The sequence below is a fragment of the Hydra vulgaris genome, chromosome 08, assembly GCF_038396675.1.
Source record: "Hydra vulgaris chromosome 08, alternate assembly HydraT2T_AEP".
Taxonomy (NCBI): domain Eukaryota; kingdom Metazoa; phylum Cnidaria; class Hydrozoa; order Anthoathecata; family Hydridae; genus Hydra; species Hydra vulgaris.
This window is the reverse complement of record NC_088927.1, coordinates 29,872,858-29,882,500: the sequence shown is the minus strand read 5'-3', so window position 1 is coordinate 29,882,500 and position 9,643 is coordinate 29,872,858. Positions and strand designations below refer to the sequence as shown.

Below are 9,643 nucleotides of genomic sequence, written 5' to 3'. Positions count from 1 at the left end.
ATAAAACAGCAAAAAGAATTACTTCGGTTAGGAATTAAAACCATAAATAATTTGACATAACACACTGTAATTTGATTAATGTAAAACATCATTTATAATTATTCATGGCTTTTATACCATAACATTTAATAAGTATGCCAGAATTTTTTATCGTACGAGTATGGTTTGATTTTATCATACGAGTAAAAAAATATACATTAATGTATGTTTTTTGTCATACGAGTATTGCTTGCATTTTTTATACCAATATTGTTCCCTAAGTAATACTCGTACGATAAAAAAATCAATTAAATGTTATAGTTCTAATTCACAAAATAACCTCGATTACTTTCACAAAATTAGCCCGTGACATTAGGGCTCACGGAGCCCTTATGCTGCCAACAAACGGGCTCAAATTGCAGCGTAAGGGCTCAAATGGTAGCATAAGGGCGCGCAAAGCAGCATGAGGGCTTTTTACGTAGCGTCAGGGCTCATAAAATGCAGAGTAAGGGCTCACAAAAACTACTACTACTACTACTACTACTACTACTACTACTACTACTACTACTACTACTACTACTACTACTACTACTACTACTACTACTACTACTACTACTACTACTACTACTACTACTACTACTACTACTACTACTACTACTATAATCCCGGTCGCGAGCCCTCATGTTACCTAAAGATTTAGCGCATAAATGGTAGAGACAAATATTGAAAAGTGTAACATTTATTTTTTTATTTATCATTTATTCTTATATTTTTATATAATAAATAAAAGAAATCAATTTTTTTTGTGATTTTAGCATAGAATTATGCCAAAAACTGACAATAGTAGTAGCGCTGCGTAACCTAAGGGCTTTTCGGATTATTTCTGAATTTTCATTTTATATACAAAAAAAAATTTTTTTTTTCTTAAAAAGGAACAAATTCCCCACACTTATAACAAATTTCCACTTTTATTGGCCAATTATTTTTTTTACTACTACTGAAAAAGCGTTTTTTTTTAATTCTAAAAATTTCACGGGAACTTATATAAAGTTATGGTGAACTTATTTTTGCGTTTTTAAAATATTCAAAGCAGAATTGTCAATTTTATTAAACTTTGTAATAAGAAGGTAGTAAGAGTTCCCTTTCGCGAAATATTTATCTTGGCATTATTTCCATCAACAAAATATCAAACTTTTTAAATATTGATACTGGCTAACATGTTAACAATGATTTTTTAATATTGATTTTAGGTAGCATGAGGGCACACTATTCTTATATTTTAAAATGCTAAAGAATATTTGGTTTTGAACTTTAAAAGAAGCATTTTGTGCGTGTGCATTTCTCATATGGGTTGTTTTATTAACAAAATTGTATTTAGTTTTACTATAGGTAAAAAGATGAGCAAAAAAAATTGTTCTTGCTCCTCTGTAGTGTGATCATGTTGGAAAAATTGAACACGTTAGAAATGCACATATTTTTTTTTACTTAAAAAATTTGGTACTATACGTAAAAAATGCTTAAGGTAATGTTTCAAAATTCTGATTTATTGAATTTTCACTTTACTTGTATTAAATAATGTTGGAAATGCCAATTTTGACAGATTTTGTGAATTCGTCTTGCAAAATGGCTCAAACTCTATTATATTCAACATTCGGTAGAATGCAGAACACCGCCACAACTTTATTTAGCAGTTATTAGCAACATATGGACTTTACATTAGTAGTGTTACATTTTATAACAGTCCACAGATACAAGACTATATCAGATTGTGCTCTTCCAAAAACAAACAGATTTTGTTTCACCACACTTATTTTTCTTGAAAACAACTTTAGCCTCCTATAATTGCTTATTACAAATCTTATACTTTTTCCTATTACGAGTTTTAAAATTTTTTTATTTTGTTGCTTCATAACAATTGTTTAATGGGAATAGGGGGTGTATATTTGATTTGACTTTTGATGGGGATGGAAAGCTTTCATTATGTAATTAAAATTCATTTATAAGCAGTGCAAATCTGAATAGCGCAACTCTTTTTAACCTTGGCATAATCACACAAAAAGTCATTATTTTAAGCTAGAGGGTCTGTGCAGTCCTTCATGCTACAGTCAGAAATAATTTTCATAGTTATATTAAAATTTAGGGTTTTTAATTTGTTAACAATTTCCTTGATCAGTATAATAGTGATGAGATATTTTATACTATTAAAGAACACTAGGTTATTATTAAATACTAGCAGTAAGCAACCCGTAGTACGAGTTATTAATAAACAAATCACTAACAACACTTTAACTTGATGTATTATTATCTGAAAAATATAATAAAATACAAAATCATCTATATATAGGGCTGCCATTGCCCCGGTTTTTCCACAAAAGAACGCTGTAAAAGTTTTAATTTAATTAGTTTAGCGTTGCGCTCTCCTCCGTAAAAAAAGGGACAATCGCAGCCATATCTATATATAATATAATCTTTTTGGTTTAGGTTCTTTTTAATAACAGCAAGCACCAGAGAAGAAAAGCCAAGAACAACTTGCCAGTAACTAAAAAAAAAATAAAATAAAATAGATCATCTTAAACTACAAAAGCATTATTTTACATATTTTTGTTATTGTGTTTTAGAAAATAAGGAATAATAAAAAAAAAAGAAAATAATCAGCTAATATGACAGCCTGGTAGCACTAACACTAGTAACTATATTGAGTAGAATAAAATTTGATCATTATAATCAAATGTGACCAATCTTTCGGCAATTATTAGTTAATGATTATTTCAAAAAATTTTTTTTTTGAAAAATCTGTAAGAACAACTGGGATTCATAAATCATGAATTAGTAAGTGACTCATAAAACATTTCTTAAACATGGTCATTATCAATTATGACACAAAAAAAATACTTAAGAGATTAGTAGTAACAGAGTGTTCCAATAGTGCTCCCCTTTATTAATAAACTTTAGTAAAAGAGAGAGGAGACAGACTGTGTTTCAAAGGCACTGTGTTATTTATTAATCATAACTAAAGATATTATTTTTAATAATAAAAACAATATATTTAGCACAAAATAGCTATAGCACAATTAACTATTAAAAAAGGATTTTTATGTTACCACTAAATAAAATTATTTTTACCTCAATAGTTTAGAATTCCAATTTCTTAATAACTGTTGGCTTATGATTAACATAGTAAATTTCATAACATATAAATTTACTAAATTAAAACCTTGTTTCAACAGTAAGCAAACTAATAAAGTAATGACAACTAAAAAAAAAGAATACAATTATGTTTGAACTTTAAAAAAAATATATAAAATCATTTAATTTTTGGATAATTATAATCAGTTATATAAAAATTTAACACAATTTAATTTTAATAATGCACAACATTGTAAATAAAAATGAAGGAATGTCAATCAGTATATTTTTATCTAAAGTAATAAAAAAGATGAAACCATTTAAGAACAATTTTAAAAATTTCTAATAAATATATATTTAGATACCTTTTTAAAAAAGCATAACACAACATTCTTTTTTTTTTACAACTTCCAGCAGAAATTTTTTTACTTTGTCTATTCGTTATTATTTTTTCTAAGAGAAAATATCATCTTAATACAATAAATAGAAAATAATACAACTTCTGCCTTTTTCCACTAATTGCTTGGCTCTCATCCATTTATTAAAAATTCAATGCCTTACTTGACACATATATCCAACCAAATAAATTAAACCAAAAAATTTAAAAAAAAATTTATTAAATGCAAACAATTTATTTATACAAACACCGAAAAAAAATTTATACCAATACCAAAGAAAACTTTGTATTTTTACTATTTTTAATATTAGAAGTTGTTGTATTAAAAATTATTGTATTTAAAAACACTTTGTCAATAACATTTTGTATAATTCTAGTTATTTTAGATGGCAATACATAAGAATGGCTTAACATAAGTATCACTTGAACTAAAAACTAACTAAAAACTAACTAAAAGCTAACTTTACTTAAGAATCACTTACAACTAAAAATTGCTAGCTTTATATATGTTACTTTAACACTAAAAACGACAAAAGAAAATTAGGAATTGAATATATTATGAATATATTATAGTTTTCCTTTTTCGGTGCGAATTTTAACTAATAAAGAATTCACACCAAATTTTTCTAACAAATGTTTGCACTCAGGCACTGACTCCAAATGTGCTTTTACATCATTTTTAATTAATGGCTTTTTTGAAAGAATAAATTCCTTTAAATATGTATGTACTAATATTAAATCAGCTTGACTAAACTCTTTCCGATTACGTTTTATGAAATTTAATGATGATATCGCGGATCAATTTAAAAAAAATCTTGATCTATTTGTGATGATGACTAATAACTTTTGAATGCAGCTCTTTATTTAACTGATTTTTTTTAAATACTTATTCACCACGTGTAGATCAACAGGTAATTTGATTTGTATTAATTTTTGAAGTAGTTTTTAAGAATAATCTCTTTAAAATCACAAAAAATTTAAATCCCATAGCATACTTGCTATCATTATTTAGTTGAAGTATAAAACCAACTTGTTCAAAAGTTATTAGCTGTTAAAAACGATGAAAAAAAACTTTTGCTTGTAGAGTGAAAATTCATGCAAAATGGCTCACTTTTTAAATAGTCTTTTCTCAAGAACCATATTAGATATTGATCTAAAATTTTCAAAACATGCTTTTCTCATATATATGTACAAAATCAGAAAGTTTCAATAAAATCTGAGATGGTCCCATAATGAACCCCATAAAAATTTGCTCCACTTGGCATGGAATGACCCGATATCTCTCTGTAAGTAAAGTTATTTTAAAATAATTTTTAACAGCTTATAATCTTTCACAATTGGATGGAATATTTATCGCAATTAATATTCCATCTTTTATATACTGTTATTAAAACTTATACATAAAGAATTAGTAACAAATAAACTATAATAAATAAATATAGACAGTACATTTTATACTTGCATAAGCCTTGCAAAACTTTTATATAAATTATTCAAACTAAAAAGAATATCAATTAAGATAATTTTATAAAATAAATTTGAATGAGCTAATAAGCTACAGTAAGTATCAAACTTTATTCATCTTAAAGACAAACCATGTAAAAGAAGGAGAAAAAAAAAAAATTCTCTTTAAATAATACATATTAATAAATCTCCAATTCTTTCAAAAACTTTTTGCGAAAATAAATTGTATTTATAACTTCCAATATGCTTTCAAATAAAAGTCAAATAAAAGTGCAAAAGCAAATTTTTTAAAAATACTATATTTAAGTACTGTGCTTAGTAATTTATGATATCAGGTTTACTTTACAATGCTAAAATAGTCAGTTTAGCAATACAACTGTTTTTTTAGTAGAAGTACAACATAAAACCTTTTAAAGCCTTTGAAAACACCATGATGGATTACCATAAACAATTAAAAAACATTTCCACTTGTAATACTAATAACTGATGCTGATATTTTATATAGAAAATTGATTCATAATAAGAATAATTTTATATTTTTCTACTATATTTCACTTTATATATTGTAATTTTGAACGCCTTTTTGAAGGTGATATGACTTTTCGTTTCAAGTTTAGCCCAAAGTTTAATCGGGCATTTGATGCCTTATTTTCATCCCATTCATGTTTTTTTGATTTTAGATGTCATTTTAAGTGAGCAACTGACCTGAAAGAAAATTAAGAAAAGTTTAGGCTAAAATTGAAAGTGAAAAGAAAATGAAAATTTTTAAATAAAAAGTTTAAAGACCATTTTTCAAACATTTAGTAAACAAAATGAAAATAATTAAAATAATGTATAAAAAAATCACTCGCTACACTTAGGACAAAAAACTTTACGTCGTTTAACTTTTATTTCACAATTCTAAAATCAATAAAATATACAACAATATGTAACATAAAACTGCTGGTAAAAACGTGTTTTAATGTTTATTTGTTAGCATAAACTTATAACTGAAATCAGTGCCGTACCCAGCTGTAATATCATACCGTTTTACCGGTATGGGCGCCCAAACTAATGCACCCAAACTAAAAACTGCACTTATCTTAAATTACAACATTTGTAATGTCTAACCCTCCCTCCTCCACGGAGCCTGGTATGGAGGCTTCCATATCAAGAAGGTTGAGAAGAGGAAAAAATTGTATAAACTGTAGCGCCCAAACTAATGCTCGGTACGCCACTGGAAATAGACATATACCTTGTTTACTTCCAATGGCACTTCATCTTCAATAACTTAAGTTGGTACCTGATTCTTGCTCATTTTTTTATCTTTAACCGTAAGTAGCTTTAAAAAAAAAAATTATTTAATAATTTAGTCAACAAAATATTTCTCTACAATGCCATTATGTAGAGGGTAAGCACTTTCTACTTAACCTGTTCAATTTGCAATGTTTCACTTTCTTGCTTGTTTATCCTTTCGAGACCTTCAATTTCTGTATTTCCGCCTTCTATTACCTGCAATCAAAATAGTTACTTTTTGGAATTACAAAAATGTCATCATCATCATCATCATCATCATCATCATCATCATCATCATCATCATCATCATCATCATCATCATCATCATCATCATCATCATTTCAAACTTAATCACACAATTGATATTAATATGAATGGTATACCTCTCCTTTTTTAAATAGAGTACTTGTTACTAAAGTAAAAATAATGTCATACAAAAAAATTTATTTAAAAATTAAATTAAAAATATGTAAATTAGAAGAAAGCTTATAAAATACTTTTATAAATTAATAAACAGTAATAAATTACCCAAAAAATCTATATCATCATCTGAAAATTTATTCAACAGCTCAGTTGTTCTGAAATGAAAAAAGAAAAAAAAATTATAAAAAATTAATTAAAAAATATATTATAGATTCTAAAAGTAACAAAAAACAAACAGTTTTTTTTATTATTAACATGTAACAAGTCTTTCACCCTAAACCATTTTTTGTAAATAGTTGCAAAATGCTGCAAATTCCACTAATTAAAATTAATTTATTAAATATAAGCAGCCCATAAAAACCCATAAAAAGGTAATATACTAATTTTCAATATTCAAACTCTACAAAGAACAACAAACAAATTACTTTCTTATCTGTGCAGGTCAAGAAATACTTTTGCTTTATAAATAATGATGTTATAATAAAAATATTACAAATTTACCTTTGTAAAGAGTAAGTACTTAACAATACTTCAGCCTAAAATATAATCGATTTGATAAATGTATAATAAATTATATATATATATATATATATATATATATATATATATATATATATATATATATATATATATATATATATATATATATATATATATATGTATATATATATATATATATATATGTATATATATATATATATATATATATATATATATATATATATATATATATATATATACATATAGTATATGCGTATAGTATATACATATACATATGCGTATATTATACGCATATGTATATATACACGCATAGTATATGTAGTATGGATAGATTTTAATTCATTAAAACCATACTTTAATTCTTGAAATTCCTTCTAGTTTTGCAAAGAGATATAGTAAAATTTAAATGTATAATCACTAGTCTAAATAGAAAATTATTTTTCAAAAGAGTTACACTATGCTGATTTTTCACAAAAATATATTTTAACTATTAGAACTATATTAGACGTTACCCGGTAACAGGGTAAAGCATCTAGACATTACCAGATAACAGGGTAACGTAACAGGGTAACTTTAATTTTATTTATATAAATAATTTCATTCATAAATACATCAATAATAATAATACATCAATTGAATATATATATATATATATATATATATATATATATATATATATATATATATATATATATATATAAATAATATATATATATATATATATATAAACATAGAAAACAATTTTTGCCTAAACTCTAGTTAAATATATTTAAAACCGGTAATAAATACAATAATATTTTAATAAAAATATGCAATATAAAACAATAATATCTCCCAACTTACAATCATTGTCCTAATTGTGCAAATACATACCTCTTTCAACTAATAAAACATTATCAGGATAAGAAATACCGCATGAAGAATCTGTACATAAATAATAGATTAGCTTGTGTAATTAAGCAAATATAATAAATAATCAAACAAAATAAATTTAATACCTGCACAAGCCTTGCAAATTTTGAAAGCATCGTTTTCCCATAAGTTACATTCACATGAGTTATTAATTAATCTTTTGCACAGTACACAGTTTGGAGTTAAAACATTTTCTTCTAACATTTTTAATTAATTCTTTAATCTTAAAATATAAATAGTTTTTTTTATAAATAGTTAATTTATTTATAGAATTATTTGTCGAACTTTAAAAACATTTATTCAATATAGAAAATTAACGTAATAATTATTACACTTGAGAGCACAAGTTATTTAGTATCAATTTTGGAGAGAATCTACTTATTACTAAATCTTAAGTTTAGTTCAACAATGATTTCAACATAAAATCTGAAGAAAAACTTATGATCTTTTTATATTGAGAATATTTATGATATTTCATTAATTATAGTACTAAAAAACATAAGAACTTACACCATTAGGTATTTCAAATATTAACTTTGAGATATTAATATTAACTTTAATACCAATAACCAATTAATAATACCTTTGAACAAACCTTTGAAATTTGTCAAAGGTATTATTAATTTGTATAATTATTAACAAATGGTTTAACAACATTTTTGATTTACAATAAACACTCATTTGTTACCTAAATACTATACAAGGTACTGTATTGTATGCATGTAAGTAATTTTACATCAGTGATTGATGTAGACTACGTTATATACATATATATGTATATGTACATCATATATACGATGTACTTACAGTGTATGTACATCATATGTATGTAATGTGTGTATGATACACACATTATATTAAAGGCATTGATATGATACACACATTATATTAAAGGCACACGATATATTAAAGGCATTGTGACAATAATAACTTCAATTCAAAGGTATTGTGTCAGCAAGGATCTCAAATTTTGAGATCCTCTCTGATGTAAGTTCTATGTTGTTTTAGTAATATAAGTAATGAAACAGTACTGTATTTTTGAGTAATTTATCAATTAGTATAATTAGCCGAAACAAAGTTTAATAAAATTTTAATAACAAACTAATTACTATCTGAGGTACCAATAAATTTGTGTCTATTGTTGATAATAAAGTTTGATAATAAAGTTAGATTATCTTAATCTAACTTTACTATCAATCTTAATTAATTAATATATAGCTAATATCATTATTCAACTTATTTTAAATATGATTGCATATATGTTCAAAATTATTATTATTTATTAATATGTTATCCTTCTAACTATATCTCAATCGAAATTTATTACTATATCAATCTTAATATAACGTCCCACTAATACATTAAACTCTGCCATTTTAAATTTGTAAATTTGCTCACTTACTCATTTATCTTAAAATAAATATGTTTTACGCGGAATGCCCTCATGTTACTATGTAGCGTAACATGAGGGCAGTTTTTGCCCTCATGCTACGCACAATTCGTAACATGAGGGCAAATTCGTAACATGAGGGCATTCCGCGTAACATGAGGGCAAAAACGTAACAT

The 9,643-nt window shown here is 25.1% G+C and overlaps 1 long non-coding RNA gene across 2 annotated transcripts; it reads right to left on the bottom strand.

Moving 5' to 3' along the window:
- Positions 1-4,793: 4,793 nt before the first annotated feature.
- Positions 4,794-8,304, bottom strand: LOC136083732 (uncharacterized). Of its 2 annotated transcripts, XR_010640029.1 has the most exons (8): positions 8,164-8,304; positions 8,039-8,089; positions 7,166-7,200; positions 6,770-6,819; positions 6,625-6,653; positions 6,377-6,457; positions 6,201-6,287; positions 5,151-5,671 (listed from the first exon to the last, which is right to left on the bottom strand). It is a non-coding gene; the product is annotated as an uncharacterized LOC136083732 (long non-coding RNA). The 2 variants fall into 2 exon arrangements; XR_010640028.1 differs by having other exon boundaries at positions 4,794-5,671; positions 6,201-6,457.
- Positions 8,305-9,643: the final 1,339 nt, after the last annotated feature.